The sequence below is a fragment of the Lonchura striata genome, chromosome 16 (genome assembly GCF_050655825.1).
Source record: "Lonchura striata isolate lonStrDom1 chromosome 16, ASM5065582v1, whole genome shotgun sequence".
Taxonomy (NCBI): Eukaryota; Metazoa; Chordata; class Aves; order Passeriformes; family Estrildidae; genus Lonchura; species Lonchura striata.
In genome coordinates this window covers 6638507-6646232 of record NC_140718.1, presented here as the reverse complement: position 1 = coordinate 6646232, position 7726 = coordinate 6638507, and positions in this window count along the sequence as shown.

Genomic DNA, 7726 nt, shown 5'->3' with positions numbered 1-7726 from the left:
TTGTGCTGCCCTGATACACCCAAGGGAGCCCTACAAACTGACATCAGGAACCTGGACTGCTGACTTTTCTTTCCCAGGGAAAATGGAAAAAGGATGTGCCCAGGGGCCCCTGGCCCTGGGACCCTGGCCCTGACTGCAAAGAATCCTTATATCGAAGGATGGACCCCACACCAAAGTTGTCCCCACCTCAAACTTGTGCTGCCCTGATAGACCCAAGGGAGCCCTACAAACTGACATCAGGAACCTGGACTGCTGAGTTTTCTTTCCCAGGGAAAATGGAAAAAGGATGTGCCCAGGGGCCCCTGGCCCTGACTGCAAAAAATCCTTATATCGAAGGATGGACCCCACACCGAAGATGTCCCCACCTCAAACTTGTGCTGCCCTCATACACCCAAGGGAGCCCTACAAACTGACATCAGGAACCTGGACTGCTGAGTTTTCTTTCCCAGGGAAAATGGAAAAAGGATGTGCCCAGGGGCCCCTGGACATGGGCTGGGGGCACACTGCAAAGAATCCTTATATCGAAGGATGGACCCCACACCGAAGTTGTCCCCACCTCAAACTTGTGCTGCCCTGATAGACCCAAGGGAGCCCTACAAACTGACATCAGGAACCTGGACTGCTGAGTTTTCTTTCCCAGGGAAAATGGAAAAAGGATGTGCCCAGGGGCCCCTGGCCCTGACTGCAAAGAATCCTTATAACGAAGGATGGACCCCACACCGAAGTTGTCCCCACCTCAAACTTGTGCTGCCCTGATAGACCCAAGGGAGCCCTACAGACTGACATCAGGAACCTGGACTGCTGACTTTTCTTTCCCAGGGAAAATGGAAAAAGGATGTGCCCAGGGGCCCCTGGCCCTGGGCTGGGGCCTCACTGCAAAGAATCCTTTTATCGAAGGATGGACCCCACACCGAAGTTGTCCCCACCTCAAACTTGTGCTGCCCTGATAGACCCAAGGGAGCCCTACAAACTGACATCAGGAACCTGGACTGCTGAGTTTTCTTTCCCAGGGAAAATGGAAAAAGGATGTGCCCAGGGGCCCCTGGCCCTGACTGCAAAAAATCCTTATATCGAAGGATGGACCCCACACCGAAGTTGTCCCCACCTCAAACTTGTGCTGCCCTGATAGACCCAAGGGAGCCCTACAAACTGACATCAGGAACCTGGACTGCTGAGTTTTCTTTCCCAGGGAAAATGGCCAAAGGATGTGCCCAGGGGCCCCTGGCCCTGACTGCAAAGAATCCTTATATCGAAGGATGGACCCCACACCAAAGTTGTCCCCACCTCAAACTTGTGCTGCCCTGATAGACCCAAGGGAGCCCTACAAACTGACATCAGGAACCTGGACTGCTGAGTTTTCTTTCCCAGGGAAAATGGAAAAAGGATGTGCCCAGGGGCCCCTGGACATGGGCTGGGGCCTCACTGCAAAGAATCCTTATATTGAAGGATGGACCCCACACCGAAGTTGTCCCCACCTCAAACTTGTGCTGCCCTGATAGACCCAAGGGAGCCCTACAAACTGACATCAGGAACCTGGACTGCTGAGTTTTCTTTCCCAGGGAAAATGGAAAAAGGATGTGCCCAGGGGCCCCTGGCCCTGGGACCCTGGCCCTGACTGCAAAAAATCCTTATATCGAAGGATGGACCCCACACCGAAGTTGTCCCCACCTCAAACTTGTGCTGCCCTGATAGACCCAAGGGAACCCTACAAACTGACATCAGGAACCTGGACTGCTGACTTTTCTTTCCCAGGGAAAATGGAAAAAGGATGTGCCCAGGGGCCCCTGGCCCTGACTGCAAAAAATCCTTATATCAAAGGATGGACCCCACACCGAAGTTGTCCCCACCTCAAACTTGTGCTGCCCTGATAGACCCAAGGGAGCCCTACAAACTGACATCAGGAACCTGGACTGCTGAGTTTTCTTTCCCAGGGAAAATGGAAAAAGGATGTGCCCAGGGGCCCCTGGCCCTGGGACCCTGGCCCTGACTGCAAAAAATCCTTATATCGAAGGATGGACCCCACACCGAAGTTGTCCCCACCTCAAACTTGTGCTGCCCTGATAGACCCAAGGGAACCCTACAAACTGACATCAGGAACCTGGACTGCTGACTTTTCTTTCCCAGGGAAAATGGAAAAAGGATGTGCCCAGGGGCCCCTGGCCCTGACTGCAAAGAATCCTTATAACGAAGGATGGACCCCACACCGAAGTTGTCCCCACCTCAAACTTGTGCTGCCCTGATAGACCCAAGGGAGCCCTACAAACTGACATCAGGAACCTGGACTGCTGAGTTTTCTTTCCCAGGGAAAATGGAAAAAGGATGTGCCCAGGGGCCCCTGGCCCTGACTGCAAAAAATACTTTTATCAAAGGATGGACCCCAGACCGAAGTTGTCCCTACCTCAAACTTGTGCTGCCCTGATAGACCCAAGGGAGCCCTACAAACTGACATCAGGAACCTGGACTGCTGAGTTTTCTTTCCCAGGAAAAATGGAAAAAGGATGTGCCCAGGGGCCCCTGGCCCTGACTGCAAAAAATCCTTATATCGAAGGATGGACCCCACACCGAAGTTGTCCCCACCTCAAACTTGTGCTGCCTTGATAGACCCAAGGGAGCCCTACAAACTGACATCAGGAACCTGGACTGCTGAGTTTTCTTTCCCAGGGAAAATGGAAAAAGGATGTGCCCAGGGGCCCCTGGCCCTGGGACCCTGGCCCTGACTGCAAAGAATCCTTATATCGAAGGATGGACCCCACACCGAAGTTGTCCCCACCTCAAACTTGTGCTGCCCTGATAGACCCAAGGGAGCCCTACAAACTGACATCAGGAACCTGGACTGCTGAGTTTTCTTTCCCAGGGAAAATGGAAAAAGGATGTGCCCAGGGGCCCCTGGCCCTGACTGCAAAAAATCCTTATATCGAAGGATGGACCCCACACCGAAGATGTCCCCACCTCAAACTTGTGCTGCCCTCATACACCCAAGGGAGCCCTACAAACTGACATCAGGAACCTGGACTGCTGAGTTTTCTTTCCCAGGGAAAATGGAAAAAGGATGTGCCCAGGGGCCCCTGGCCCTGACTGCAAAAAATCCTTATAACGAAGGATGGACCCCACACCAAAGTTGTCCCCACCTCAAACTTGTGCTGCCCTGATAGACCCAAGGGAGCCCTACAAACTGACATCAGGAACCTGGACTGCTGACTTTTCTTTCCCAGGGAAAATGGAAAAAGGATGTGCCCAGGGGCCCCTGGCCCTGGGCTGGGGCCTCACTGCAAAGAATCCTTATATCGAAGGATGGACCCCACACCGAAGTTGTCCCCACCTCAAACTTGTGCTGCCCTGATAGACCCAAGGGAACCCTACAAACTGACATCAGGAACCTGGACTGCTGAGTTTTCTTTCCCAGGGAAAATGGAAAAAGGATGTGCCCAGGGGCCCCTGGCCCTGACTGCAAAGAATCCTTATAACGAAGGATGGACCCCACACCGAAGTTGTCCCCACCTCCAACTTTTGCTGCCCTGATCGATCCAAGGGAGCCCTACAAACTGACATCAGGAACCTGGATTGCTGAGTTTTCTTTCCCAGGGAAAATGGAAAAAGGATGTGCCCACGGGCCTCTGGACATGGGCTGGGGCCTCACTGCAAAGAATCCTTATATCGAAGGATGGACCCCACACCGAAGTTGTCCCCACCTCAAACTTGTGCTGCCCTGATAGACCCAAGGGAGCCCTACAAACTGACATCAGGAACCTGGACTGCTGAGTTTTCTTTCCCAGGGAAAATGGAAAAAGGATGTGCCCAGGGGCCCCTGGCCCTGACTGCAAAAAATCCTTATATCGATGGATGGACCCCACACCGAAGTTGTCCCCACCTCAAACTTTTGCTGCCCTGACAGACCCAAGGGAGCCCTACAAACTGACATCAGGAACCTGGACTGCTGAGTTTTCTTTCCCAGGGAAAATGGAAAAAGGATGTGCCCAGGGGCCCCTGGACATGGGCTAGGGCCACACTGCAAAGAATCCTTATATCGAAGGATGGACCCCACACCGAAGTTGTCCCCACCTCAAGCTTGTGCTGCCCTGATAGACCCAAGGGAGCGCTACAAACTGACATCAGGAACCTGGACTGCTGAGTTTTCTTTCCCAGGGAAAATGGAAAAAGGATGTGCCCAGGGGCCCCTGGCCCAGGGGCCCCTGGCCCTGACTGCAAAAAATCCTTATATCGAAGGATGAACCCCACACCGAAGTTGTCCCCACCTCAAACTTGTGCTGCCCTGATAGACCCAAGGGAGCCCTACAAACTGACATCAGGAACCTGGACTGCTGAGTTTTCTTTCCCAGGGAAAATGGAAAAAGGATGTGCCCAGGGGCCCCTGGCCCTGGGCCCCTGGCCCTGACTGCAAAAAATCCTTATATCGAAGGATGAACCCCACACCGAAGTTGTCCCCACCTCAAACTTGTGCTGCCCTGATAGACCCAAGGGAGCCCTACAAACTGACATCAGCAACCTGGACTGCTGAGTTTTCTTTCCCAGGGAAAATGGAAAAAGGATGTGCCCAGGGGCCCCTGGCCCTGACTGCAAAGAATCCTTATATCGAAGGATGGACCCCACACCGAAATTGTCCCCACCTCAAACTTGTGCTGCCCTGATAGACCCAAGGGAGCCCTACAAACTGACATCAGGAACCTGGACTGCTGAGTTTTCTTTCCCAGGGAAAATGGAAAAAGGATGTGCCCAGGGGCCCCTGGCCCTGACTGCAAAGAATCCTTATAACGAAGGATGGACCCCACACCGAAGTTGTCTCCACCTCAAACTTGTGCTGCCCTGATAGACCCAAGGGAGCCCTACAAACTGACATCAGAAACCTGGATTGCTGAGTTTTCTTTCCCAGGGAAAATGGAAAAAGGATGTGCCCAGGGGCCCCTGGCCCTGGGCTGGGGCCTCACTGCAAAGAATCCTTATATCGAAGGATGGACCCCACACCGAAGTTGTCCCCACCTCAAACTTGTGCTGCCCTGATAGACCCAAGGGAGCCCTACAAACTGACATCAGGAACCTGGACTGCTGAGTTTTCTTTCCCAGGGAAAATGGAAAAAGGATGTGCCCAGGGGCCCCTGGCCCTGACTGCAAAGAATCCTTATATCGAAGGATGGACCCCACACCGAAGATGTCCCCACCTCAAACTTGTGCTGCCCTGATAGACCCAAGGGAGCCCTACAAACTGACATCAGGAACCTGGACTGCTGAGTTTTCTTTCCCAGGGAAAATGGAAAAAGGATGTGCCCAGGGGCCCCTGGCCCTGGGCCCCTGGCCCTGACTGCAAAAAATCCTTATATCGAAGGATGGACCCCACACCAAAGTTGTTGCAACCTCAAACTTGTGCTGCCCTGATAGACCCAAGGGAGCCCTACAAACTGACATCAGGAACCTGGACTGCTGAGTTTTCTTTCCCAGGGAAAATGGAAAAAGGATGTGCCCAGGGGCCCCTGGCCCTGACTGCAAAAAATCCTTATATCGAAGGATGGACCCCACACCGAAGCTGTCCCCGCCACAAACTTGTGCTGCCCTGATAGACCCAAGGGAGCCCTACAAACTGACATCAGGAACCTGGACTGCTGAGTTTTCTTTCCCAGGGAAAATGGAAAAAGGATGTGCCCAGGGGCCCCTGGCCCTGGGAGCCTGGCCCTGACTCCAAAAACTCCTTATATCGAAGGATGGACCCCACACCGAAGTTGTCCCCACCTCAAACTTGTGCTGCCCTGATAGACCCAAGGGAGCCCTACAAACTGACATCAGGAACCTGGACTGCTGAGTTTTCTTTCCCAGGGAAAATGGAAAAAGGATGTGCCCAGGGGCCCCTGGCCCAGGGGCCCCTGGCCCTGACTGCAAAAAATCCTTATATCGAAGGATGAACCCCACACCGAAGTTGTCCCCACCTCAAACTTGTGCTGCCCTGATAGACCCAAGGGAGCCCTACAAACTGACATCAGGAACCTGGACTGCTGAGTTTTCTTTCCCAGGGAAAATGGAAAAAGGATGTGCCCAGGGGCCCCTGGCCCTGACTGCAAAGAATCCTTATAACGAAGGATGGACCCCACACCGAAGTTGTCTCCACCTCAAACTTGTGCTGCCCTGATAGACCCAAGGGAGCCCTACAAACTGACATCAGAAACCTGGATTGCTGAGTTTTCTTTCCCAGGGAAAATGGAAAAAGGATGTGCCCAGGGGCCCCTGGCCCTGGGCTGGGGCCTCACTGCAAAGAATCCTTATATCGAAGGATGGACCCCACACCGAAGTTGTCCCCACCTCAAACTTGTGCTGCCCTGATAGACCCAAGGGAGCCCTACAAACTGACATCAGGAACCTGGACTGCTGAGTTTTCTTTCCCAGGGAAAATGGAAAAAGGATGTGCCCAGGGGCCCCTGGCCCTGACTGCAAAGAATCCTTATATCGAAGGATGGACCCCACACCGAAGATGTCCCCACCTCAAACTTGTGCTGCCCTGATAGACCCAAGGGAGCCCTACAAACTGACATCAGGAACCTGGACTGCTGAGTTTTCTTTCCCAGGGAAAATGGAAAAAGGATGTGCCCAGGGGCCCCTGGACATGGGCTGGGGCCTCACTGCAAAGAATCCTTATATCGAAGGATGGACCCCACACCGAAGTTGTCCCCACCTCAAACTTGTGCTGCCCTGATAGACCCAAGGGAACCCTACAAACTGACATCAGGAACCTGGACTGCTGAGTTTTCTTTCCCAGGGAAAATGGAAAAAGGATGTGCCCAGGGGCCCCTGGCCCTGGGCTGGGGCCTCACTGCAAAGAATCCTTATATCGAAGGATGGACCCCACACCGAAGTTGCCCCCACCTCAAACTTGTGCTGCCCTGATAGACCCAAGGGAGCCCTACAAACTGACATCAGGAACTTGGACTGATGAGTTTCCTTTCACAGATAAAATGGCCAAAGGTTGTGCCCAGGGGCCCCTAGCCCTGACTGCAAAAAATCCTTATATCGAAGGATGGAGCCCACACCGAAGTTGTCCCCTCCTCAAACTTGTGCTGCCCTGATAGACCCAAGGGAGCCCTACAAACTGACATCAGGAACCTGGACTGCTGAGTTTTCTTTCCCAGGGAAAATGGAAAAAGGATGTGCCCAGGGGCCCCTGGCCCTGACTGCAAAGAATCCTTATATCGAAGGATGGACCCCACACCGAAGTTGTCCCCACCTCAAACTTGTGCTGCCCTGATAGACCCAAGGGAGCCCTACAAACTGACATCAGGAACCTGGACTGCTGAGTTTTCTTTCCCAGGGAAAATGGCCAAAGGATGTGCCCAGGGGCCCCTGGCCCTGGGCTGGGGCCTCACTGCAAAGAATCCTTATATCGAAGGATGGACCCCACACCGAAGTTGTCCCCACCTCAAACTTGTGCTGCCCTGATAGACCAAAGGGAGCCCTACAAACTGACATCAGGAACCTGGACTGCTGAGTTTTCTTTCCCAGGGAAAATGGAAAAAGGATGTGCCCAGGGAACCCTGGCCCTGACTGCCAAAAATTCTTATATCGAAGAATGGACCCCACACCGAAGTTGTCCCCACCTCAAACTTGTGCTGCCCTGATAGACGCAAGGGAGCCCTACAAACTGACATCAGGAACCTGGACTGCTGAGTTTTCTTTCCCAGGGAAAATGGAAAAAGGATGTGCCCGGGGGCCCCTGGCCCTGACTGCAAAG